At 42.2% G+C, this 27,637-nt stretch overlaps 1 long non-coding RNA gene across 5 annotated transcripts in view; it reads left to right on the top strand.

Annotated features, from left to right (window-relative positions):
- Window positions 1-27,637, top strand: part of LOC134547070 (uncharacterized) — a 148,105-nt gene that overhangs the window by 17,152 nt on the left and 103,316 nt on the right. The window contains exon 4 of one of the 5 annotated variants that reach the window (XR_010079364.1): window positions 6,304-6,570. The exons of 2 other annotated variants lie outside the window; for them this stretch is intronic. This is a non-coding gene — a long non-coding RNA (uncharacterized LOC134547070). Of the gene's footprint in view, window positions 1-2,955; window positions 5,241-6,303; window positions 6,571-27,637 lie in introns of those variants that run through there. 2 more of the 5 variants (XR_010079363.1, XR_010079362.1) reach the window with 2 other exon arrangements.

Genomic DNA, 27,637 nt, shown 5'->3' with positions numbered 1-27,637 from the left:
ACAATGGAGATGAAAGTGAAAATTTTTAATTCCAAATATAGCTGACTGTTTAGAATAATGTGGTGTGGTTTTCTCAAAGAAGAAAATGAAAATATAGTAGATAAGTAAAGGAAACAAGACAAGAGCCTGAGAATAGCCAACTGTTCTAGAATGGCTCTGAGAATAGCTTGTTTCCCATACCTCTAAAGCTATTCTTAGGCTGGTCATTCACTGCATGAACTCTTGGTGTGCCTATCTTGACTATGTCTCAGTTAAGGAGGTCTAAGTGAAGTTTGGATAAACCAGAGTCTGCCCCTGTTGTAGCTCTGTGCTTTCTGTATCTGCATCTCCACTGGGATTTTTGCTCATGTGCATGTCACAGCAGAGCTGCTGGTTGTTTCAGTTACCCAGTCTTTCATCTTCCCACTGATCTGTAAAGTATATGGGTGGAGCTTTCCTTTTCACTTGGAGGAGATGTTGAGTCACGAATGTGTCTTACTAATTTTACGACAGCATCGCATAAAACTGAACACTCATATTTCATCACACAGTGATCCACCTATGTTACTCTTCTAAGTGTAAATAATAAGGAACTCAACAGTTACAAGCAACAGCTAAAAACAGATATTTGAAGACATTTTAAAAAGTTAGATTTCCTCTGTCTGAGTATAAGACTGATATTGATCAGCCAAATTTCCAGCAGAAATTTGAGACTCTGGTAACTTCACTGAGATGCTTGAAGAGAAGCAGAGGTCTTCTGAGTCAAAAATCCTCAGAGACAATGATAAGAATATTTCATTACTTAATTAGAAGTGGGGTAAACCAAAGCTGAATTATGAAAAGTCATCAGAAGGCAAATTGTAGAGTTTGAAATTGAACACATACCCAATTATAAATTCTCAGTTTTATAAAAATAGAGTGGATTTTTTATAATCGGCTAGTGGACCATCCCTTCTCCCACTGGGGTCAATAAAAATGACTTCAGGGAAAATTAAAACTGGAGTAATTTTAATGTCCCCACGGTTTATATATGCATATATACATATACATACACACACACAAATATACATGTATTTATATGTATACACACACTTTTTTTAATATCGTTTTCAAGGCTGGGGAAAAACCCAGTTCAAAAGCAAAGTAAAATCAATCAGAGAGTTCTAGCTATCTTTTCTTCTCTCTCAATTTTACTGATTCTGTGTGGACTCCCTAGCTCTAGAGCAGGGGAATGAGGGCTATTAGCCAAATGGGCTATTGTTTATTACAATCTGCAGTGGGAGTGATGGCAGCTGTTGATGGTAGTTTTTCATTAACAGTTAAGTAAAGCCAATAAGTGTTGTAATACCGCATGCAATGGCAGATGGTGAGCTCAGAAAGACTTTCTACCTCAACCAGTGTTCATCTTTGCTTTGAAATACTATTTAAAAAGAAAAGAGTTTTAAAAAGGACCACCTCTTCTGCTGCCTACTTCCCACATAAAATTTATGTGTCTGGAAATGTAGTCCAAATAGAAACTGCTAGGATAAAACAGGCTGCTTGCAATAAAAAGGAGGAGAAAATATCCCTTTCCATTTACAATTTGACTGCTACCTACAGTGCCATTTCCAACCTATTTTATGCTCTTTTCCTTTGCACAATTGAGTGGGTGCCTACATCTGGAATTAAGCATCAGCCCATGCTGAACCTCAAACTTTTACAGCTTTCTATTCCAGAATCAGCAGTGTAGGTTGGGGCAGAAATGATCTTTCCACAATGTTCTTCATGTCCCTCTTGGCAATTCTCCTGAAAATCTGCTCATGTTCCTGGTGAGTTATCTTTATGCTCTGGTTACACCAGGGGTGGAAGGGTGGCCTCACACAGAGAAGCCCAAGCCTGACTGTTTGAACAGAAATATCTGATGTAGAAAAGCAATATTTTATTCTTGAATCTCAGTGGTATTAACCTTTAGGAAAATGTCTCTTTTTATACCAGCACTGGTTTCTACACAGTCTATGATTAATGTCAGAAAGTTGTTGCTGGTATCAACAACTTCACTCTTGGATACTGTCATCATGGATATTGTACATCACCTAGAGTGTTATAAGTGGTTTCCTGGGCATTTTGTAGTGTCTTGCATATCTAATGATGCTTATGCTCTTCTAGTACAGTAGCTTTTACATTGAAGAAAAAAGAATATAAATAATGGATTGAACTGGAGTACTAAACCTTTAAGTAGCTCCTGAGTCTGCCAGAGGTCCCTGCTGTATTCTGAATCAGGAGCTAATGAAAACAGCCGTGTAAGTTTGGGCCCTCCCTGCCAGTAAATAGGTTATCTGATGCCTGAAGCATCCGTGCAGTTTCTGTACGTTATTGCTGTTGTAGAGTGAGAGTGATGCAGTACCATATTTCCAAGTGAATGCACGAACTTTGTGAGTCATAGCTATGCTCTAAAGGGAGGGACAGAAACTTCTTTTTGGTTTATCTGTTCTGCTGTGACTAGAAAGTTAAAGCAAAACAGTAAAAATATAAAGTTACAGTCTGGTAAATCAATATATCTGGTAAATCTCTTCCTATTTATTATTTTCTGTGAGGGAATTTAAGAGAAATCTGAAGGGAGTTTTCCACAGGGGATACTGCAATGCATATGTTCCATTCCAAGTTGTTGCAGCATCAGTGAGAGCAGAAGAGTGCCTGCCTTTGCATGTAATTGCAAACAAAATATCTGCAATCCCAAATCAACAGGGACCTCACACAGACACTTTAAAGACCTCTTTGGGAGCTTCCTATGCTGCACGGATAAGCGGTTATGAGTATCTACATTCAACCATCAAGAGATCTGTGACACGGCCCAGGGCACTGTAGAGGGAGCTCTGAAATATAGCACTTGCACCCAGACTGGAGAACAGCCCAGGCTGTAGAAGGTTCCCATCTTTGATTCAGATCTAGACTTCTCTTTTTAAATTGAAGAAACACTGACAGTCCTATCATTTCCAGTAGAACATCGTGTGGCCCTCCTATGTGAAGACCTCCTTACAGCTGACACTGGTGGAATGGATCTTAAGGAAGGAGTACTCTCCTCTGCCATGCCATTGCTTCCTTCTCCTGTGGAGCTTGTGGTCTCCTCCTCATGGGGAACTCCTCAGTTAAAGCCAGGGAACAGCACAGCCCCCCTCAGCAGGTGCAGCAGCTCTCCCGGCCTCTTCTGCGTGTCCAGCCGCACACAAGAGGAGCAGCTCATGTGTGAGCAGGCCTGTGCAGCCAGAGCACGCCCCAGTCCCTGCTGGAGCAGCCATCCCATCGCAGCTCACCGGGGCGTGGAAGGAGCTGTGCTGCTCTGAGCCCGTGCAGAGTCTGAGCTTTATAAAGGGCCTCGGCACAGTTCCTCTTCCGTGGCTTTTGATTTGGCTGGGAGTGATGGGGGAAGGGGCTGCCCCTTCTTTTGTTTCCTCAACTGGGGGCTTCCAGTGTGTCACCTTCTTCTGTGCATCTTAAGCCTCCAATCAGGATCAATTATGATAGCACACTATGTAAATATTAAAGACAATTGCAGAGCTTTAATTAAAGCCAACTCTGTTTCTTTTTCCCCATCCCTCCCTCACTCCTCTCGACTTAGTCAGGAACACAATAAACTTAATCAGCTGCCTCAAATTATGCATGCATTAGCCCGTGAGATTCAGCAGGGCCAGGCTTCTCAAGGACAAAGAAATATACTGAGCTCCAGCACCTCACTTTGTTTTCTCCAGCCATCTTTTGTGGTGTGTCATGGGAAAAATTCTAATGAGTCTCTCCGTGCTGCTGGAGAAATTCCTGTCGGGCACAAGCCAGTTGCTCTCTTTCTACTCTTTATTTTCCTGATAAAAATTTTCTGTTACCCTGCCCTCTCATGAAGAAGAAAAGTTGCATCAGGACAGACTGGACTAGCACTGACTGCTGACAACATGTAACTGTTTTGCTTTTCCGGAGTTGATTTTCCTCCCTTCTCACAAAACTTGAAGCTTTTTGGCACTGCAGCACACCGACGAACACGTCTGCATCTACAAAACAGTTTCTCTGCATCTACTGGCACTGTGCATGGATTTGATTGTGTTTGCCAATAATATTTTTTTTAATATGTTATGAAGCTGAAGGTATGGTACAAAGTCTTCTGCTTCTAGGAAAATTTCTGGCATAGTGGAGATGCAGAATTTGCCAACTCTCCCTTCCTCTGAGTCTTCCATCTAGCAAAACTGCTCAGATTGCAAAGTCTCAGGAGGGAGATGCACTCTGTCCTGACTTATCTTTAGGAGGGGAGGCTGAACACTAACAAAGGGATTTTTTTCCTATTTTTTTTTCCATCTTCATGCTGTGGATTGAAGACGAAATTGTTTTCATCCCTGGGTTTGGGGGTCTTTCTTCTATGACCCGTACAGCTCTGCTTTGTGCTCCCTGATAGTTTCAAAGGTGAGCCTGCTTCAGTTTCACCTGGTTCTGCGGGTGTAAACAAAGGAAGCATTTCCTGAGGCCTGGTTCAGGAAATGTGTGCCCGCTGTGGCTACCTGCAGGGAGAGGAGGGATTAGGAGGGGTGGAGGAGAGGGGGCAGCTGGGGAGTGTGGCCATGGTGTCCTGGAAGCAGGAGCTGGTGCTCTGGGCTCTGTGCGTGCATCCTCAAGCTCAGCTGTGTTTTCGAGCGTGTGCCGCGTGGCTGTGGCAGGAAGCTGCTCTGAACAAATGGCTGTGGGTGTTCTTGTTTGCTCACTGACAGCATAACAACTTGCCGCTCTTTGTATTAGGGGAAAGAGCCCTGAAAACGCAGCTTTCTGGAAACATTTGTGCTTATTTATGTTAGTGTGTCAGTCTCGATCTAAGAAGGCAAAACAAAAATAGAAATTTCGCCTGATCTCTGGCTGGCTTGCTCACCAGTCACACGGAGCTTAACAATAGTCAGACTCAGCTGTGTGCCCGGTCTGGGAAAGCACCAACAGGAAATGAGGATGCACTCTGAAGCATGACATCACCCCATCAAGAGAACCAGCACCCTTGCTTTATTTCTCCAGATCAAAGACTGATATTTACATATCTAAATTGAAGCTGTTAGCCAAGATAAGAATTAAATCTATACCGTTTAACCCCCTATCTAAGACACTATCCACTATTTATTTAAGAAAATAAATACGTTTGCTTTGTTTTGACCTTTGTGTGATTCTATGAGGAAGCTGTTCCTCTAGCCCAGCCCTCTGCCCATGGATGACAAAGGATAGGAATGCTCCACCTCTGCGTGCAGGGAACCATCCAAGAGCCAAATCATTTCACGAGGTCATATCAGGAAGGGAATCCAGCTCTGAAGCAGCCCAAGGGAGAAAAGGAAAAACCTTTGTTTGTCATCCAGGCAAATCACCTTATGTCCAAGGTGCAATTCAGACGGGCTCCCCATACAAATCTGAGAAATTGACATCTTATTTTCATTGTGTCTTAATAAGGGCTTTGTTTTCACTGCCAGCATGGTGTTAATTTTAGTGTAAATTAGCTCACTTCAGCTTCCCAAGGTCAGTTGGGTGTCAGGTGTGTTCCACTTGTTAGGGACACAATATTTACTTTATTTACCTATCTAAAAACAAAATTTAAAGGTGCCTAGGCCCTGTGCAGATTTTAAGTAATGTAGATGGGGCTTACTAATTATTTCCTTCTAATGCTTCTGTTTTTTCAGTGAAGGTACAATCTTTAGGTTTTTACTGCCTCAACCATGCAACAATATACTATGAATATACTAATTACTGACAGCCAATGGATTTATTCTTTTATTTGCACCTTAAGTTCCAACTTTCTAAGCCCATAGAATCTGCATTCAAGTAGGATACGTATTGCCCTTCCTTTGCCATAATATACCAAGGTGTATTACATTCCTCAGCAGAAAATACTGGCAAATGAGAACAAGTGAAGAAATGAATTTTCAATGAGGAGTGAATTGAATCCTTAAAATTACGGAGACTGAGATGATTTTAAACATAACACGAGTAGGAAATTTTGTATTAATTTACCCTACAAGTGACTTTCTTCCTCTTAAGCCTAGAACAAATAAAAATACAATAGCCACTAAGTCTTTTGACAATCTCATCTCCATGTTTTAAGGATCTGCCATTCAGCATTTACATTTAATCTTCAGTCTCAGAGGAAAGGCACCCTTTGGTCTGGCTGGATCCCTTTGTTTATGGAGAAGTCTTCAGAATTCAGTGAAAAAGAAGAGAAAGTCTCAATAATAAAGTTGCAAACATTCTGCATTTTAGACCTTGGCAATGCCTGCTTGCCTGTTGTGTAATGCATTAAATTGTTATTTGTTTGAGTTTCTAATGCTCAGCTTTCCCTAGCAGGACTAATGCAGTGAAAACCCAAAGGATTTGACTTTGTTGTGATAAGCCCAAATCTCCACTGAAGGAAATGAAATGAATTTCCTGAATCTCTGGACAAAAGTTACCACAAAAGCTGCAGTAGAGTTTTGTTAAAGAAGCCTATTGAAAAAAAGCCAATGGAGAATTGTCCAGTGTACTACTGCATCACTAGAAGGTAAAAGTTCTCTGCATGTCACTAAATATCCAGTGTTGTGGAGCAGGTCTTCAGTATCCCAGGTAAAGGTAATGGGAAGCAGCTGCCTTGCAGGCAGATTGCAATAGCACTGCAGGTGTGAAGGGAGACCAGGAGCATGAGCACTAGGGCTATAGAAAGGAAAAAAATGTTCTCTTATGTGCCTATGAAAGGAATAAAGACAATAAGCTGGTGCATGAAAACCAAAATCCTCAAAACAGCTTAGTGGAAGGACAAAGACTGCTTAGAAAAAGGCAAGGTCAATGCTAGATCTGCATTTAACAGCCTCTGTTATGCAGAGGGTCACTGAATAGTAAACAATGACGCAATGATGCTGGTAAAATACTGTGTCTATACAGTTAATGTTAACTCTGATACATGGTTAACAAAATAACTATCACAAGACATTGTAATTTGCAGAAAAGCCCTCCAGAGTGGAAGAAATAGGGTAGCAAAACGAGTGCAAGAGAGGTATAATTTTATTACTGTGATCACAAGGCATAGGCTAGATGGTGAGGGAAGAAAGAGAGAAAGGAGAAAATGCCTGAAGTATTTAAGTAGTTCTTGTTAGGTCCTAACATCAAACTCCTACAAACTAGGGCAAAATGCCCTTTTATTCATCAAAGCACTTGGCCTTGCTGCTACACACTGGTGAGAAAATCATGTAAAGTTAGTGGCACAGTCAGAGAGATGAGGAATTGTCTTGTTTCTGCTTTTCCACAAAAAAAGAAGGCAGGAGAGATAACATTAACAGTTTATTTGATATTAGTGCTAGTGTACTATTTCTGCTGGAGATGGGGGGAAGAATTAAGGAAAAAGGGTAAAAGAAGGAAAGGAAAGTGGTTCTGCTTCAGAAAGGAAAGAAGCGTGGGTTGAAGGCTACACTGGGTGCTGGGCTCTCTGTCTTCCATACAATAGAAGAGATGGTCTGGGTAGGAGCCAGGTAAGACACTTTGAACAAAAGGCACATTTCAGTTGAACTTAAAGTTGAATTTTGGCAAAATGTCATGAAAAAGGAGGTTTTTCCTGCAGAATTGTTTCTGCAGAATTTGCCAATTCTCTTAATACTTTAGGAGAATTGGCAAATTTTAACAGCTCCATTTTCTCCATCTCTATGCTCCCGTGACTGTAGTTAGGTTTCAAACAAAAAACACTTCCTGAATTGTATGATACTACATCTCAACTTTTCTTCTACTCATCTGGAACTGATAATACAACTCTATTGCCTTCACTTTTAAGCTGATAGGATTGCAAACACTATTATGGCACCAGCCATGGTGAAGTACAGCTTGAAGAGTCTTCCTTTTCATCCACCACAAACTTGGGGCTCCAGATATGGTCTGCCTTTAAGTTTAGACTTTCTGTTCCTTTTGGACTCTTCACATTCCTATGGTCAAAAAGCTACCAATGGCCTTTCAGACTCACATGGTGGAGATGCAACACTTGCAGGTTGTGAATTAGTTTTCCTAATGTTATGTTGCAGTTTTACAGAATGGGAAGAAAATTTTAGCTCTTCCTTAGGCCACAAACCACCTCTTTTTTCTTTTTTGGGTTTTTTGTTTGTTTGTTTGTTTTTTGTGGGTTTGTTTTGGTTTGTTTGTTTGGTTTTGTGTTGTTTGTTTGTTTGTTGGTTGGTTGGTTTGGTTTGGTTTGGTTTTGTTTTTGTTTTGTTTTGCTTTGTTTTTCTCTGTTCTTTTGTTCTTTTGGCTTTGACTTCTATATGATTTTTGGGTTTGGCATACAAAGGTACAAACCCGTGGATTATAGCCAACTTGCAATTCGACTTTGGAGAAGAACATAAGGACCGATGGCTTTCAGACTCAAAAACTGAATGACAATAAGGAGACATCCAGATTTCTAGAGGAAAGTAACCAATTTGAGCACTCAATATATGTTTATATTTTTAATATGCAAATGATCTTGGTAAAGGTATGACATAGAAGGAAACAAAATTCTTTGTAGGAAACAAAGAATTGGTCGCTGAGACCAATCTTGACTCTCATACTGCTTCTGTTGGGGAATTGCAACTAGAGGCCTCCAGGTCACAAAGTATGTTTTTTCTTATCCAGCTAGTTTCATTGCTGGCTAGGCTTTTTAGGTTTCCGGTTCACAAATACACTACATGTATGCTGAGTAACCTAGCTGAACAGTTGGCTCATCAATATTTATATGGGAGACCTTTATAAATAACACATCAGATTTACACACAGAGGTTTGTTAAAGTTATAATTATGACTTCAACCACCAGCACTAAGAGCTTGCCTTTGCTTTGGAGATGGCTGATAGAGGGAAGTTAGTACACTGGTTGGAGGAAAATACCACCCAAGAACCTTTATTGGCTTTTGCATTTGTAAAAACTTGCCTTCAGAATTACTCTGTTGTGTCAGTGCTGTGCTACATGGTTTTCTGTTGCCATTTGGCTGTTTGGAAGAAATGAAAATGAGCTAGTCAATGAAAAGGCTCTCTGGGTTTTAATGGTGTCACTAAAATGAGATAATTATCTTCTGTTACCACAGAATGTCCCCAGCCAGTACCCCAGTTTCTTATTCATGGAGAATAAATAACATATTGAATTTATTTCGTGGTTTTATTCAAGTTGATAAAAGCTCCTATTTTCCTAATGATTTGCAGGTGATTATGATCTGTTAATATAACTTTTTTTTTTTTTTTTTTTTTTTTTTTCTGTATTAATTCTTCCTTTGGAAGAAGGGATGCAAAGAGCACCATGGGTATAAATCTGGAGTGCTTGATTTGAAGGCAGCATCATTGTGCCACCTCAATGGAGCTCTGCTTCTTGGAGTCTTTTCAGCGATGCTGAATTGCAATTTGTGTGTGTGGTATATCATCTTTGCTGTCTCTCTGTCCTGGTTTGAAAATGATGTGTTAATTCTTGATGACTGCACTAGCACCTCCTGCTGTGTGCAAAGCTGATCAACCTTGCCTGCCCTTCCTGCTGATTTCTATTTAAAGCCTGCTGAGGAACTCAGACATTTACTGTGGAAATGGGGTGGAGGGAAGGGAAAAAAGGAAAAACTTACTAACTGTGACTCTGACCCAGGGAGACCTGTCTCACTGGACTCTCTTCGCTGATGAAGAAGGGGATCTTTTTTTCTTGAAAAGCTTCAGACACTTCAGACAACAGCCTCAGTGCACTGAGGGAGGTTGTTGGGAGGACAGAGTGCCTGGTGGAGTCACAGTGACCTGATGAGCACTTGTCTTGCTGAACATTCTCCTTGGCTGTGTTGTGAGCAGCGCTTCATAAGCATCACCACAAGACAGGGTTTTAAAGAGGGATTAAAACTCTGTAGATGTTCACAGGGAACTCCTCGCAGGTAGCAATCTGAAGTGGAAAGAAAAATGCTATCTGAGAATACTGTCTTCCTCTCATCGTGTCCCTGTGGCTTTCAGAACAGAGGCACATCACATGCGCCGTGTGAAACAGAGGCAGGCTCACGTCCTGCCATGCAAAAGGGGCGTGTGGTTTGGGAGGCAGAGAGATTAGACCTCATGACAAGCAGAATCACCAGGAAGGGGTGAATGTCACCACAATTTGTCTCAATGAGATCTTTGATGAAGTGACAGTAATGGTAACTTTGACATTTTAAGGAAATCTGCCTGCCCCGGCAGTGTTTCCGCTGATGATAGAGCCACTTCTCAGAGCAGATATTGTAAACAACAAGCACAGTAAGCTTGTTCAGTGCCCTGTGTCTCACTAGAACCTATCCCTTTGGAGCAAAAGATCCTACACAGCCAGCGTGCACCGCAGCAAACACTTGGTACATGGGCAAAAATGAACTTACAGCTGAAATAGCTTTGATCACTGCTGAATGCTGTGCTGTTAAATGTTGCTTGCTCCAGATCAGAAGCAGCCTGACAGGCAAGAAAATAAAATGTGTAAAGGCAGAGAATCATTGGTTTTATAAGCTACTCAGTTTAGCATTTGGCAGATATTTTTATATGAAAATGAATACAGACCTACTATGCAGCACCCTTACTTACTCTTTCACAATTGTAATAAGTGTCCAAACATGCATTTTAGTATATTCTACTTGCTAATCTTAGTAGCATTGCTATGGCATATTATTAAAAATAGTTACAATAATAATTCTAAAATTTATAAACACATAAATACATAGGTTCTAGCCTCAATGGTTGTATCTCTACCAGCAAATAAAGCAGGCCAGGGCTCCTTCTGCAGTCCTCAGAGTAAGTGGCACAGCTTAAGGAATTGTATAAGGAAGCTGTCTTCCCCCAACAAGGAAAGGACCTCATTAATGGTGAAAATTCCTCAGCGTCAAAGCATGCCCTGGCATTGCCTGGAACTGTTGGCACAGATCAAACCTGTGCAAATAAACACATCAGCAGTTAAACAGTGCAGATGCTCTGGTGCCAGTGATGGGTTCCATGCCCTGGACCATTTCAGCTTGTTACTGCAGTTGTAGCCACTGTGACTTAGAGGGCTGTATATGTCCTGTGGTGATTTTCCCAAGAGGTGGCTCGTGTTCTGCTGCGCACACATGAGATATGCAAAATGCAGCACCTTTCTGTAGGTGGCCTATGATAAAGTAAAAGAGTCACAGTAAAGTTGTACTCCCTTGGCTAGCCGTGGAAAAATAGAGCTGCCTCTCCTCTTGCTTTTGCTAAGTGGTCTCCAGTTCCTGTGAAGAGCCAGGCACCATCAATTCCCCGCTCATTTAGTTGGCAAATCCCTGCACAGCATGGTAACTGGAAGTCCTTGCCTTCCCTTCTCTGCCTCATGGAGGCCATTTGCATCTTTGGAGAGACACAGCAACTCCGTGGTGCTTCAGCATCTCCTTCCCTCTGGCCAGGCTGCCCCAGCTGCCAGGCGGTGGGTGCTGTTTCCACAGAGGGATGGGGGGCTGCTGCCCTGCAGAGCCCAGTCACCCCACCAGCTGGTCCAGCATGAACTGGTGGGCTGGACAGGCAGACACAGAAAAGGATGCCTGATATGCCAATGAACTGCAGCAAGCTTGGGAAATACATTTTAGCCAAGCCCTGCTGATTCCCATCTACTCCCTACTACATGTCATGTCATGGGAAGGGGGGCATAGGAGGCCAAAGCAAGATCTTGCTGTGCTGATCTAACCTGACCATTGCTTCCATTCGAATTACTTATTTCATGTTTTATAGACACTGCCTAGTAAGGTCTAAGGAGCAGCTCAGGGATTTTCTGAGGGATTGCTTAAGCACAATTCATGTCAGGCTTCAGCAGATTTAGCTGTTGGCTCCAGTCATGCCCATTGCACGGGGTGAGACCCCTTGGCAGGTGCTTCAGGATAACATTGCAGCACAAGCTGTCCAAATACCTCCTGTTGCAAAAGGAATTCAAGAGGCTGAAGTATGGGTTTGCAACTTCTGAAAAACAAACTGCTTTCATAGAAGCGGCAGTCTAACTCCACTGCTTTGAGCCACTGACAAGGATGTGATTTAGAGGCTGTTTGAGCAGGTACAGAGGAGGTTCTCTGCCTGTTCAAATCTGTATCTCTTTAATGGGTTGGGGGCAGAAGGCACTTCTGCATTCAGTCAAGTTAAGGAACTCTCATACTGTGCTGGCTGGAGCAGATGAGGGGATACAAATATAGTCCTGTGTCTGCCTTTTCTGAGCACTCTACTAATGTTGCAGCATGTTGTATGAGAACTGTGTAACTCTGAGACCAATGTACGGGATTCATAATTTAATTTCTTTTCAAAGGCCTATTAATAGTAAATCAAACATCAATTTAACATAACCAGAGCGCGAGTGCCAGCTCTCCCTTAAATAGCTCAGCATATGCACATCTTCAGTCAGCTTAGTGATTGCAACAGTAGTATTGAAGCTTGAAAGAGAGCTTCCACCAGCATTGTGAAGGTGGATGATCCTGTAGGAACTTACTTTTTGCTCAGCTATTTGCAGTTCACGGAAGACTAAAATTCTGTAGAAGACCAAAAACCTTTTTGTTGTCCTCTGAGTCTTGATTGTTTGATGGCAAAAGAAAACCTGGCAAAGAACCATGGAAGTGGGAAATACCAGTTAAAGAGCTTGGGTCTGCTTGTGCCTTCCCCCCCCCCCCCCCCCCCCCTTTTTTTTAAGAAACAAAAGACAATGTTCTTGTCAGACAACATCAGTGCACCTTAGGGCTGATTAGAAAGTTTTGCATGTGCTCCTGCTAGTCTTCCCCTAACTTGTTGTCATGGTTTAGGAATGGTATTCCCCAATTTAGTGTTCCCACCCAAACACCCCAAACCATGTGCTGCTCACTCACTGCCTCCTTTCCCTGCAGCAGGCTGGAGAGAATTGGAGGCACAAAAGGTAAAGATCACAGCCTGGGAAGAGAGCAATTTACTGGAAAAAGGAATGAAATAAGAAATGATCAGTCACAGCAACGAAATTAATAAAAGGGTGTACAAGAAAGGCGAATGATTCTCACATGAGTACCTACCACACAGAAGAACCCCAACAATACGTGACCATGCCATGTTATCCTAGAACCACCAGTAAAGAGAGCATATTGCTTTTCATTTTCTGGTAGATGATCATATGGTGGAGCCTCCTCAGTATGTGTCACCTTTCCTTCATCTGACAATGATGATTGTCCAAAATTTTTGCCTTCATGATGAATTCCGGGATCCCTGGGCAGCTGTGTTTTCCTATTTGAGCTTGCTGTGTGGTCAGCATGACCCACTTACTCCATGTGGCATCAGTGGCATGATGTGTGGAAGGGACTTTCCCTTTGAACCTCCAGCCCAGCACTGTAGTCAGAGTGCCAGAAGCAGCTGCACTTTGCTGCCAATAACCTGGCAGCTCATACCCCTTCATGAGCTGCCAGTGTCTCTTTCTCAGTTGGGGTGTAGCTGGCCACAGATCCTCTGTATCCCTGAATCCAAAACCCCAGAGCTCATACTTGAGTCTCTCCAGGTACCTCTTCCCAGATACTCCATGAAGGACCATTCACCCTGGCCACAGAGTAGAGCACATTTTTCACATCTTGTCCTGTCCTTACTGGCCCAAGGGCTACTGCATGAACAGTCTGCTGTTTAATTTGTTAAAAATCTTGCTGTTCAGAACCCCACTTAAAATTGTTCTCCTTCTGGGTCACTTAATAGAGAGGGCTTACAATTTGACTGTAATCTGGAATGCACTGCCTCCAAAAACCCACAGCACCAATGAAAGTTTATGTTTCCTTTTTACTGCTGGTGGGGACATAGCTGCTGTTTTGTTAACCACATCCATTGGAATCTGACGACATCTATCTTGCCATTTACTCCTAGAAACTGAATTTTCTGGGCAGGTCCCTTGACCTTACTTTGCTTTGTGTAAAAACCAGTCTTCAGAAGGATTTGGATTATTTTCTCCTCTTTCCCAAAATCTTCCTCAGCTCTGTTGCCCACACAATGATGTCATAAGCATACTGCAAGTGTTCTGGAGCCTCATCTTTTTCCAGTGCAGCCTGGATCAGTCCATGGCACATGGTGGGACTGTGCTTCCACCCCTGGGACAGTTGGTTCCAGGTGTACTGCATGCCCCTCCAGGTGAAGGCAAACTGGGGCCTGGCTCTGTTGTCAGAAGAAGAGAGAAAAATGCAGTAGCCATGTTGATGGTGGCACCACTTGGCTGCCTTGAGCTCCAGCTCATGCTGAAGTTCCAGCGTGTCCAGTACGGCAGCACTCAGGGGTGGTGTGACTTGGTTCTGGCCACAGTGGTCCGCTGTCAGTGTCCACTCTCCAGTGGACTTATGCACAGATCATACACACCTTTGAAGGGTGAGTGAGCCTTGCTGGCCATTCCCTGTCTCTCCAGTTCCTGGACCACCATGAAGTCCTGGCTGGTGCAGTACTGTCAATAGTGCACTGTTGTGGTAGCAATTGGTACCTGCTGCTCTTCCACCCTCAGCAGTCCCGCTGCAGGGGAGAAAACAGGCAAGGTATTCAGCTATCCCAAATCCCAATAATGATCTTGGATTTTGGCTATCCTTAAAGAGTTTTATTTTAATAATCAACTGTTGAAATGAGAGTGGCAGGGAACAAGGAAATGCGGTCTAATATCAAGACATAGAGAAGGTAAGCAGTTGGTGGGAGGAAATGGCTACAGCTAAAGAAAGGATTGGTTCAGTGGTCCCACGGAAAAATAGAAGGGAAAATAATTTTGACTGGAATAAAATGTTGGTTGCCATTTGGGGGATATTTTTGGAGTATTTTCACAGTGTACTTCACAATATTTTTATTTCTGAATTTGCATCAGCATCACCAGAAATGCCTGGTGAGTCTTGTGGAGGCATCAAAGGGAGACAATAATAGAAAACACTTCTCTCTAGTCATTTGATAGAGAAAAAGGAAAACTAAAGATGACTGAGTGTAAATATAGAAGAATAAAAGAAACCACATGCAGCAGGGAAGGGAACAGAATGGACTCTCAGAAAAATCTGACCCAGGCCTCAGCACTAGCTCAGAGACATGAGGAAACTAGAGCAGGAAACAGCATGAGGTTGCATTATTTTTTTGGTCTGAAACTTGTTTATGACTATATCACCTAAAATTCTGTGAATTTGTGTTAGAGACCTTTGCAAAGGCTGTGTGCTGTGTGCTTCCACCTAATGTGTGAGGTTTGACAAGATAATTGAGAATGGTTTCCCTGTCTCACAGATCTCAGCTATACATCCATTCCCTGCAGACATGCAGCACAACTGTTTGCATGACCACCTGCAGAGCAAGTCCACCTAAAGACTAACCTCGACAGAAAATCTTTCAGCCACATCCATTTCTCCATCTCTCAGTGGCTGAGCTGGGTTGTGCCTGTCCTGTGCCCTCATCACTGTGCTCGCAATATCACGATTGTACACCATGATTATACATCACACACCCAGCGAGGGAGGGAACCCTGGTGGTGAGGAAGCATCTGTTGCTGGGGTGGAACACACAGCACAAGTGGTGGGCAGAGAGCTGAAGGTGGCAGGGTCTCGAGATTGTCTTTTGTGCCAAGATTTTCCACAGGATATTTTAAGGAGCCCTGATAAATAGGGTACAGAGTAAGATACAAGCAAAGCAACAATAAAATTTGTGAAAAATAGTAGACTGGCAAGTGTAGAAATACTAGCAAGGACTCCTATTCACATGATTTTTTAGTAACTCCTTTATTCTTTCAGATTTACTCTAAAAGCTGTAGTTTCCCTCTCTGTATTGGGAATGGTGTTGCTCTGGTTTCATATTACATATGATATATTTTTAATCTCTAGATCAAGTAGAATACAATCCTTTACCCTAGATCACATGTGGTTTTCTCCTTTCTAGATGGATGGCTATTTTAGTTCCATTCAGCTAGTTTTATATATATACTTCACGGGGTTTTGCTCTCCTTTAAAATTTGAGGGACTGAAATTGGTTTGTTATTCACATATAATATGAACTGACAGGAGCCATAATACAGGAGTATGATTACAGAGAATAATTCATAATTTCTTTCTTCTAGGCAAACAGATGCAGTTGGAAAGTGTTTCTGTTTGCAAGCATGGCTGTCTTTGTTCAGTCCACAGCAAGTCTGAACCATCAAGGAGTTTTAGCATGTAAGAGGGTTCAGGCAGCTTCTCTGGTCATTTTCAGACTCTCTTTTCTTTCTGCTGAATATATTAAGAATAATACCTTGTTAGAGGGGAAAACCACATGCTGGAAATAGGAAATTATTAAAGGAATGAACAAAGAGAGGGGATGCTGTTTTTAAACCCTAGTGGTCTCCTTTCTTTTTCTGTCCAAAATCGAGGATAAAAATATCTGTATTCTCAGAAGGGATTGGAAGCATCAAATATTTTATAAAGCATATTTTAAATTAGTCTAGGCAAAAAAACCCCAAACCTACAAATGATATCCAGGAACCAGAAAAAGAATTTTAACTTCTTGGACAGAAAACCAGCCAGATTCAGACTAAAACTAGATACTAAAACATGTTAAATCTCTCTCTTCCCCCTAGGGACTTTAGGGGAAGAGAGAGATTTTCTAAATGGAGTCTAAATACCTGGGGTTTTTTTTGTTTTGGTTTGTTGTTGTTATTGTTGTTGTTTTTGGTGGTGGCCCTAACCAGGTATCTGAAAAGAAAAGTTTATGTTCACATCTCTGTTTGAAATGATGAGATGCAAATGCTATCTTCCCTGTAAGGGCTCAGGATCCTTACACTCCTCTGCAGAGCTCTTCCTACATCTTTCCTACAGTAGAAAAATGGCCAGGTTAGACACAGGACAAACCCTTCCAGAGCTGAGAATTAACCCTAAAGATGTGGACAGGTGAGATAGGGTCCAGAGAAGGGCCACAAAGATGACCAAAGGACTGGGAAGCTTGCCATGTGAGCAAAAGCTGAGAGAACTGGGTTTGTTCAGGCTGGAGAAAAGAAGGCTTAGAGGACACCTAATCACCATGTTCCACTGTTTAAAGGGTGGCTATGAGGAAGAGAGAGACTTTTTTTACAAGGAGTCCCATGAAAAAGACCTGGGTAACAGGTAAAAGGTCCTCCTAGAAATACTCTGATTGGACACAAGAGGAAAATTTTTCACAGTGAGAAAAATCAGCCATTGGAAAAAGCTCCCCAAGGAAGTGGTGGTTTCCCTACCACTGGAAAATTTTAAGATTCAACTGGACAAGGTGCTGGGCTATCTTGTGCTTTTGCCTCCAAAGTTTGGACCAGAGGATCCTTGAAGTTGCTTCCAACCTGGCATTCTATGATTCTCCAATTCTGTGATTCTATGACTTTGTGGTCATGAGTGCTGGGGGAGCACTAGAATTTGCTGGTTGCATGTGGTGCAACGGCACTATCTATAGAAATTAAGTGTGGACTTCTCACATCAATGAGAATCACAGTCCAACCTGCAGCTTCTCTAGTGGTTTGATAGTTATTTTTGTCTACTCAGTGACCTCATCTCTTCATTGCTGCCAAATAAAAACAAAGAAGTGTCTGAACTTTTGCTTGTAAAAACCAGGGATGATGAGTTTTACATCCAGACTCTGTAGATGCTCATTCTCTCAGGAGCTGTCACCTTAGAAGCTCATAGTTATTGCTGAAAAGGAAATTTGTGAAGCACTTTTAAAATATTCTTGTCAGTTACACAATACTTCTCTTTTAGAGGGTGTCTCCACATACCTCTCCTTAGCTAGGCCGAGACCTGCATGAGGCACTTGAAATTGAACTATCCCTAAGCATTTGGATGGACTGTGACACAGGTCCTGCTGAGTTTTTCAGGGGTTACAGTGATCCAGAGTATTCTTCTTTTTTTTTTCTTTTTCCCCTCCTTCCTTCCAAAAAAGGAGATGCTAATGCCATGCCTCCTTTACAGCTTTTGGGACTGAAGAGGAAGTTGCAGTCAGTTAGTGTTATCACCTTGTATTCTCCCTGCCAAGTGCTAAGAACAGTTGGAAATGACTCCACAGGGGGAGAGGGATGGCAGGGAGGGAGCAGGACGAAGACTGGTCTTGGACAGGGTCAAAGTCACTCTGCTGCCAAATAGTCCTTACCACTGGCATGGATTGCCTTCCTCTCAGCATGCAACACCCAGAGCCGGACCGCGGCGCTTCATGGTTTTCTTCTTTGGAAAAAGCCTTCAGAAAAGCTGTCTGAAGGGCACCGGGAAAGGAGAGCTAGCTGGTGAGCCATGAAAAAGGAAACCTCACTCAGGACATGGGATGGCAATAGAGGCTTCATGTCAGGAAGGCCTACGTGTCAGCTGGATCACGCTCTTATCCCAGTCACTGGTGCTTGTTCATGTAATTAACTTCTGCAGATCTAAGAGGATGATAGAGAGAAATTGCATGTTGTGAAGCCTCAGCTAGGGATAAAGATTAAGTGAAGGTTCAGTAAACTATTTAGCAATGAATGCTACGGCATTTCTTCGGGAGCAAAATATGGGTGGAACAGGCAAGGGCTGGGCATGTTATCGTTTCTGGCATTAGGTTAATTGCCTTGCTGATACTCTGCAAACTGCTGACTGAGTGGCTTTTTGCTGGACTCTGCCCTTGTTGATGCCAGAGGGGAAAGTCTGACTCCCAACTCTAAAAGCCTTGCTGAGAGTAGGAAATCACTGGCAAATGGTTGGGAAGGTGTACGCAGACAAGTCCTCTAAGTATGTATGAGAGGAGATCATTCAGCAAATGAGTGGTAGAGACCGTGTCAGGAGTTAAGTGGGATATTTAACAATGTTTGTGAAAGAGAAGGAAGAAAATCAGTGCTGTGCAGGGAGGCGTCCTCTAGAGACAAACACTCCACTGAGCTGGCTCAGCTGTAGCACCATGCTGTACTGCCATTGTGATTCCTTTTTGCCAGGTTTACCCCTGCCTGCTGTGTGGGATGTCTACCTGCAGCAGCTGCTGAGCGTAAGCCGAAGTGCCAAAGCTGTGAATCCATCGGTGTGGCACTTCTAAAGCTGTTTGGGAGAATGTGGTACCTTATTCCTTCATCCTGACATCTCAGTCTGCTCTCTCAAATCAACCCTCAGGGATTTTCAGGGTAGCCAGGCCTCTACAGAGAAACACATGAGCTAAAGAGAGTTTCTTCACCCTATCTTGTCTCTCACCCAGAGAATCAGAAGGCAGCTTTTTCTTTCCTTGTTGCTCAGCCATGGATTGGCATCATTTTATTCCAGATAACACAGCCTGACTTTGTTATCATGCCAAGTGAAATATGAACACCTCTGGGCAGTGAAGAGTGTAACAAAAGGGCTTAGTGTAGAAAGCACAATAATAATTTGAATTATAGAATTTGAGTTATAGAATTTGGGATTTGAACTCAACCACTGTTTTCAATAATAATCTGACCAAGACTCCTCTGCAGCCAGTTTGCAGATGATAATGAAACATCACTGCAATGAGCTATGGTGGGAAAAAATATTATGGACAATGTATCTGCCAAACCTGAAGAGCATCTGTCAAGACCACAGTGAAAAAGGCATGCATTACTGGCAAATTTCAGATGGAGGAAAAGGTATCACTTGTTTGTGAACGTATGCTAAATACTCAGAGGAGGGACCAGTTCATAGGAGTCTGAAACACCCTCACCAAAGCAAAGGGGGAAGTGAGTGATGAGGATATTTGGAGGGATTTGGGTTTGGACCAAAACCAAGTGCCAGGCTGAACTTTGGACTGTGCAAGTTCCAACCTCGACATAAACGAATCAGCTCAAGCCCTTTCTGGCAAAGGGATCTATATTGTATCCATCATAAAATTGTTTGCCCAGTTGAGTGCCTAAGAATGCAAATCTCCTTGAAAGCACATTTTTATGGAGTTAGTTTTATGGGCTAATGTATATGGAAATCATGTTACAAAATGGAGGTATAGAAATGCCCCAAAGGACATTATAGTTTTGTTTTGGAGGCACTTTAATGATGACAAGGATCAGATCTAACTCCAGCTCTGCTGAACACAGAAGTGAAGCCTGTTTACTGTCAAGAGAAAAGTGTTTTGGCAGAAAGGTCTTACAGAGGTCACCTGAGACCAGCTATAAAGTGGCAGGTGATAGCCCCATCAGTGAATATAGTATATACTTGCTCTCTCCTTAAAACACAGAATTACCTGCTTTAAAACACACTCATACATACACAAGAAAGGAATCAATTTGATCAGATGACAAGGTGATTGTTCTGTATTCCTTTTCAGTTTAAAATCATTGGTCATGTTTCTAGCAAATTCACATGTTCTCCACTCTCTGAAAGGTAGGACTTAAGAAGGCTGGTGCTATTTATCCAGCTAATTGTGTATTAATTTAGTAGAGTATAACAGATTTACAGTTTTGGAAGGTAAAGAAAATGTCTAGAAAACGGTTGAGATCCACCCTAAAGAATGTCTTACTGAGGTGTACATGCTGACCATGAATAACATTTCTCTTTTTGTTGTTGTTGTTGTTGTTGCTGTTTTTTGTTTGTTTGAACATGTGACGAAATAGAGTTATTGAAGAACTCTAGATACCATGACATCTTGCATGTAAGCAATTGAACCTGAAAGAGATCAAAACATCACTGTGTCTATATAGAAGGTGACAAATGTCCTTTATTCTGCACCTCTAAGTGCCATTTATAATGGGAGAAAATGAATCTAAAGCACTGCAGAGGAAGTGATCTGGGTATTTTTGTATTTTTCACCACCTCAAAAGGAGTATCTCTAGAAAATGGCAAGCAGTGCAGGGTAAGGCCTGGGCATATCATGTAGCTTGTCACACAGCAGTCACTTCACTGGGGACAGAATTGGCAATGATGAAACGCCACAGTTTACTACTTAAAAAAATTATTAACATCTTCCCATGTTGAAGAAGATGGGGTGATTAGAGAGGGAGAGGGCTGGTTTCCAGGACAGGAGGCTGCATGTGTGACTGCCTGTGGAGCCTGGTGAGGCTACAGGGGATCTGGCTTTCTAGCTACACCAAGATGCAGAGACAATAAAACTAAGTTTATTCATTTGGCAGGGGCCAGAAAGGTCATGACAGGCTCCAGTGCTCACAAGGTTTCTGCAGGAATCTGAGATGCTTCAGATGCAGGGACCTTGCTAAATCGCTATGTAAAGGAGCATTTTTAACTCAGGAAGTTGAACTTTATTGCCTAAATTTTGATTAACTTTAGGGTTGCATCTGCTTTTATTGTTCCCCTTGAAAACCATTGCCCATCTACACATGTTGAAAGAGGGCATTTATTTGATTGTAATGATTTTCCTCTCCAACAACCATTTATTGACTTACCTTGAATTACAGAATTAGAAAACAGCTGACTGTGAGGCTGTGGAAGTAAATACTGCATTGCACAATGAAGTGAAAAGCAACTGGCATTAGAAAATCTACCCTGAATGGTGCATAGGAACTAGAATTTGTTTCTGTACAGCACAGCTGGTGTTTGACATGTCATGTGGAAAGTCAGCATGCACTTTCAGCTAATGTACAGGTGCCACATTTTCCTCTGCTTGACCTTTCCTGGGTTTCAAATCTCATATAATCCCTCCCTCGAGGGAGCTGCATAGCAGCAATAATCACTTAATTTATGCCCACCCACAAGTGACCACAGGGGAAGTACACAAGAAAAACTTTCTATTGCTTTCGTTGGGGAATAGGAGAGATTATGTTAGACACAGAAAAAGAGGGAGAGAATGAGAGAAAAACATGCATATGTTTTTTCCATGTCAGGATTGGTATATCCTCCAGGCAATTATTACAATAGCTAGGAGTATTTGGGTATGTCTGGCTGGCAGGGAAAAACAGACTTTGCAGATGGTAGAGAAGAAAAAAGGTTTGTCTCACATTTATGAGGATCTCACATTTATGAGGACTGGTATTTGTCATTTGAAATGCACCTTGCATGTGGTTTGCACCAACTGCAGGCAAAAACAGCAACATTTCACCTGGCAAGTTTCTTGTAGCAAGAATTAGAACCCCAAAGTTTTGGCTATTTCCTTTGTTTCAATTTGCTCCTATCTACAAAGATTCCAAAGAGTAATTTCTGAAAAGGTATTTTTTCATCTGGCACCTTTGTCAGAATGAAATCTTCCAGGTAGCTCCAACAGCACAGACGACTTTTACCCATATACTGCATTGCTCAACTAATGGATGTAAGTAAGTGGAAAGATATTCTAAAACACCAGTCATTTTCTATTTTACAAGCTTTATAAGTGCTTTAAATATTACTCAACTGTATCTTCCAACTACTGGTTTCTTTTTCCTTTTTTGTTTTTCTTTTTCCTAATAGCTGCTTTTAAAAAGCTATTTGCAGATTTTTATTTTTTTTTGGTCAGAGTCTTGCTTTGGCCAATTTGGAAAGCAACTGCAGCTTAAAAAGCAATAATTTGCAATGTCACTGGGACATTCAGAGAATTTAAAAAAATTACTTTAGTAGAGTTACTACATTAAAAAAATGAATACCAAAACGTTGAAGAAAAAAGTCCCTTACCTTTTAAAGTTTCAAAACAAATGTGTCCTTGACAAGTGCTTAAGGGTAGCTACAAAAGAAAAAGTTGCCTTAGATAGGAAGAATTAAGCTGCAAAAAATAAGAGATGCAGACACTGCAGTGCAGGCTCTTACAAGATAAATAGGGAAATGGTGTTTAGGGCCACCTGCTTCCACTGGCAAGTTGTCCTAGAGGTCCCCCATGGAGTTAGGACCTTCAAAGCAGTGGAAAAGCATCTAGGAAGATGTGTTAGCCCAGTATCCACACTTAGGGCAAAAGCCTGATCACTGCTCCCTGCCAGAGAAGCCTTTGGAGTGGTTTGGGGTTTCCAAGGCCAAAAAGACACAATTCATTTCATTTCCATGTAAGAATGCGGGCTTTTGTGGAGATATGCCTTGGATTTCAGATAATTTCTGAAAGAGAGATCATATTTAGGAAGCTCTGTTTCATGGAGTGTCATGTTGAGTGATCACCCAAGAGGTGATGGGAGTGGGGGGACATGGAATGAGGAGGAGAAGAAAAAGGAAAGAAGGGAGGAAAGGAGGGAGGAAGGGAGGAAGGGAGGAAGGGAAGAAGAAAGGGAGGGAGGGAGGAAAAGGAAAAGGAAAAGGAAAAGGAAAAGGAAAAGGAAAAGGAAAAGGAAAAGGAAAAGGAAAAGGAAAAGGAAAAGGAAAAGGAAAAGGAAAAGGAAAAGGAAAAGGAAAAGGAAAAGGAAAAGGAAAAGGAAAAGGAAAAGACAAAAACTATGTCCTGCTCCCCTTGCTTGGAAGAAATCTAGAAGGGGATGTTGTGAGTAATCCTCTGCCCTGAATTCAGGAGCAGGACTGTCCTCCACACCATTTTTACCAGGCAAACTAGCCCTATTATTCTACTCCACTTCCAAATACTTTGTTTTGAGACTTACCAGGGAGTGGCTGAAAGACAGAGATCACAAGAAGACTATCAGGGATTTCTCAGTCCAGCCTTTTCTTCCCTTCCCTTCCCTCAAACCTTGCCTATTCCTGTTTTATTTTAGAATAAGGTTCACAGAGTTGGCTCAAGACAGCAATCATCTAGCAGAGCACAGCATGAAAACTGTCCCAAAGGGCCTCCAAGGGCCAACTCTGCATCCAGGAAAGTGCCAAAAACTTGGAACAATGGCCATGAGCAGCTGCAGTGGATTTCTGCCACCTCAACATTTCTCTGCAGATGAAGAGAATCTGAAAAGGGAGCAACTATTACTGTGACCTTGCTTATGGCTCAAATGTCATGGAATCCTATTTTTCTTTAAAAGGAGCCACTTTCACTGAGATTTTAATCGGAAAAGACTGTGATGCAACAGAGCAGAAATTAACCCACAGAATGTATAATTCATCTGATTTGCAAAGGTTTTATTGCTGGTCCCTTAGGCCCTAAGCCGAGCCCAGACTCTGTTTGGGATGAAAAATACCTGATTTCTCTTGTCTCTCATCAAATTCGTCTAGCACAGCCAGTACTTAGAAGGTTTCCATTCCCCAGAAAACTCCATGTGTGGTCTTCGTTTCTGTTCAGCAAAAAATTCAAATGTTTTCAGGCAAAAACACCTCAGGTTACCCAATCCCAGGCTATTATCCCCATATATTCTTAAGGTAGAAGAACACCCTCTTGTTATGATGGAATTAGAGAAAAAAACTGTATAGAAATACACTCCATTGCCCATCCATAGATGACTCACATTACCTACATTACCTACATTACATTACATTACCACATTACTCACATTACTCCCAGAGTGAAGCAGCAACTTCCATCTTTCCTCTTGAGCTATGTTCTTTCCCTGGGAGTGTTTAGCCAAGAATATCTTTGCAAGGCTGCCACCTTTTTGCGTGGACTTGTTATCACCATGAGAAGGCATGGTATTGTTCAGCATGAGAGTCTTTCCTTGCCTTTGTTATGGCTTGTCCAGAGGACAAATGAGCTAAAAGCTCCATCCTCTTCCATCCTCAGCATATTAATTCATATCATCGTCCTTGTTTCTTTTCAGCTCCTTAAAAACATATTTTATGCAGTGGCTTAATCCAAGCCTGGTGATGTATCCACACTGCTCAACTCTTTTTTCTTGATCCAGAGCTGCTGTTAACTCCATCATTTACATGGAAATTGAGATACTGGAGCAGGCTGCTCCTGCTCCTGTAGTGCCACAATTTTTCTGGTATGTCCTTAAGCTCATGTAATCTGTGTCTGCCATCCACCACGTGGAATGGCTGTAATAATCTTTGACTCCCAGGCAGGATAAACTGCCCTGTATGTTTAAGGGCCCATGGACATGACCTGGCTTGTAACAGCCTAACCCTGGCAGCTGCTTTATTGAAGCACCCAATGCTGCAGAACATGAAGGTCAGCAGGGTGAGTGCAAAGTGCTTGGCTCCTGGCATTCAGTGCACGGGTTTCTCCTGAGGTCATAATGGTGAGAGGGAAATCCTTCCAGGGGAATTCTGAATAACAGAAGCACATGACACATCAGCCATGTAGGGAACAGGTGGAATACCTCAGGCACAACCTCTCTACCCATTTCAGCAGTGTTTCTGCTGCTGTGTGAAGCTGGGGTCCACAAGCATGAAGAGCACATCTGGACTTTTCAAATATTTGGTTCTGTGTGTTACTCTACAACTTGCTCTTACTTACCAGGGTTTAGTTTGAAATACAGTCAAGCTGCTAAAGCTGAAAGAAGGACTAAAGCTGGAGAAGAAGTCAAAGCTCTAATTAGCAGTTCACAGTCTACAGCAAAGTAATAACCTGGTTGTGCACCTTCCTATTCCATCCACCTCTCTAGCTGCAGAGCTCTTGCACGCAGTCAGCCCACCTTAAGTCATCCCATAACTTCTCCTGTCTTGAATCCAATGTCTTGCTGCTTCTTCCCAGCTCTGCATTCATCTGTGTTGATCAGTCAATTAGGTGTTCAGCAAAGACAGCCACCAGTCATTTCCCTTCACGCTCTTATACTCAGTGCTCTTGCTTGTAAAAATTGCCAACCTGCCCAGGCTGGCACTTAAGACAGCCAGTAAACGTGTCCTCACCAGTGACTAATGAGGGGTGTTTCTGCACACACTAATGAATGCATATATTGAGATAGATGCATTTTATTACATCAGGCTTTACACTACTTCCTCTGGGATGAATTTTATAGATGCAGTAAGGTTTTTACAACATCTGAAAAGACTCAAGTGCTGAGAGGTAGATTCATACCTCAAAACCATCTGGTTTTGCAAATATAGTGTACAATCAGTGGTCAGTGGAGCTCTGAATGACCTCTCTAAGGTTTTTGCCCTTTTAACTGCAGAAATATAAGTCCTGAAGAGTGCAGAAATAAAATACATAACATGATAAGAATCAAAAAAGGGGAACATTTAGGTATTTTACAGTCATTCCTATAAACTTCATTCAACTCTTCATTCAAAAGAGGTCTGTAGCTACAATCAAAGGTTGTTGTTTTAATTCATTTAATATTCATTGTTTTATGTGGTGTTATTTTTATAGTGATCACAGACAGTTGGCTATTAACTTAAATTACTAGTAGAAGTTCATCTTTTGAAGCTACTCCTAGCTGCCTTTTGCTGGTTCTAAGTAATGAAAATTTCTTGAGCCTGACTTATTTGCCATCTAGAAAGGACAGACTTTGAGATGGGTTACCACTTAAGCTATGGCCATCTAAATTACGTGGAAGTATAACTAATGACCAACTTTAATGACCTTTGAATTGGGCAATGAAAACTTAGCTTTTATAGAATCAAACTAGCCAAATTCTGATCTACTTTCTCTGTACACGGAAGCTGAACTGCATGGGAGGTAACATTCTGAAACTGATAGCAAAATTTAGTCCAAGACCTGGGCAATCATTGACTTAACCAGAAGAAACAGCAGGCGAATACCTGATTTACCTTTTGTGCTGGTGTAATGTTTTGTCTTTAGTAGATTGATTTCTGATTCATACTGTTGTAACTAAGAGGAAAGTCTGTTTTCAAGGTAGAAGGGGATTTTATTATGACAAATAATGGGGGAGGCTTTCAAAATTCTCTAAGCAATTAATTAACCCACAGCTTCAAAACATAGGTATTCCCCACACTGTTTTCTAGGACTTAGTCCAATATTATTTTAAAAGTCTCCAACACACAGTCTTTTCCCATTCCTGTGAGCAATTCCTGTGCCAGCTTAAGATGGAATCCTCTACAAGATACCCCAGCTGGTTCCTTTAAAATCTTCCTTCTCCCCATCTCATCACATTTGGAGCCCCATGGAACAGAGGTTATTCCCCAGTTGTTCTGCTCAGCCCCAGGGAGGGAAGTGGTGGGTGAGGACTGTCCTGTGTCACAGCCCCAGGCTACCTGTCTGCAGCAGTGTGTCACCCTGCCTCAGGGAAAGTTCTCTAGATGACCCTGCTGTTCCTGGGTGGGAAAACAGATTTTGGAAGCCATAACCAGGAGACAGAAGTGATTTGGAAAGCAAGCTGGACCCATTGAAGGTCAGGAGGAAAAGGTATCCACTACTAAAACTCCAGAAAGAAAAGAGTAGGGCATGGGCTGATCATACACAGGGAACACGTGTGGCAGGATTTTGCCTGGGAGGAGGCAGAACCAAGTACCCCAGGACTGAGCAGAAGCATGGTGAACGGTGTTGCCCAGATACAAGGTGTCTCATGTCCTCTGGTAGCTCCTTTTGTACCTGAGAGGCAGCATCTCCCACTGGGTTTCTACATCCCACTCAGCCTTTACATTGGGAAGGAAATGTAACTGTTGGATGCACACCCATGAAAGTCTCCTGCCTCCAGCATGTGAGGGTCTGACTGCATCAGCAGTTCTACTAATGTTTGGCCAGAAGGTTGGATCTAATGTATGCTTAAAGTCCAACATGTCTTATACAGCAGCTTTAAAAATCTGCCTTTAATCTGCTTATTGCTATTCTGTCATTTTAGCACAGGCAACCCTCACTTACTCTTTAACTTAACAGCCTCTGAGGCATCCTCTTGTCTGTGTCACTACCCTTTATGAAGAATCTTTCCTTTTTTTTAATTATGGTTCTTGGATCCCCCCAAGTAGCTGACTCTGGGGAAAGAAAAAGGAGACCCCTTGCAGGAGCAGCCCACAGTTTTCATTTATGTGCCATTATGGGACATGTCCACCCTATTGAGTTTTAATGGCTCTAGCTGTTCTTTCTGTAGACCCCCCATACTAAGACAGAGGACTTCAAACAATACAAAGGTCTTTGGTCATGTCC

This window comes from Prinia subflava, chromosome 2 (assembly GCF_021018805.1).
Source record: "Prinia subflava isolate CZ2003 ecotype Zambia chromosome 2, Cam_Psub_1.2, whole genome shotgun sequence".
NCBI classification, from domain to species: domain Eukaryota; kingdom Metazoa; phylum Chordata; class Aves; order Passeriformes; family Cisticolidae; genus Prinia; species Prinia subflava.
Note: the sequence above shows the minus strand (reverse complement) of the source record. Positions and strands in the feature narration are given on the sequence as shown.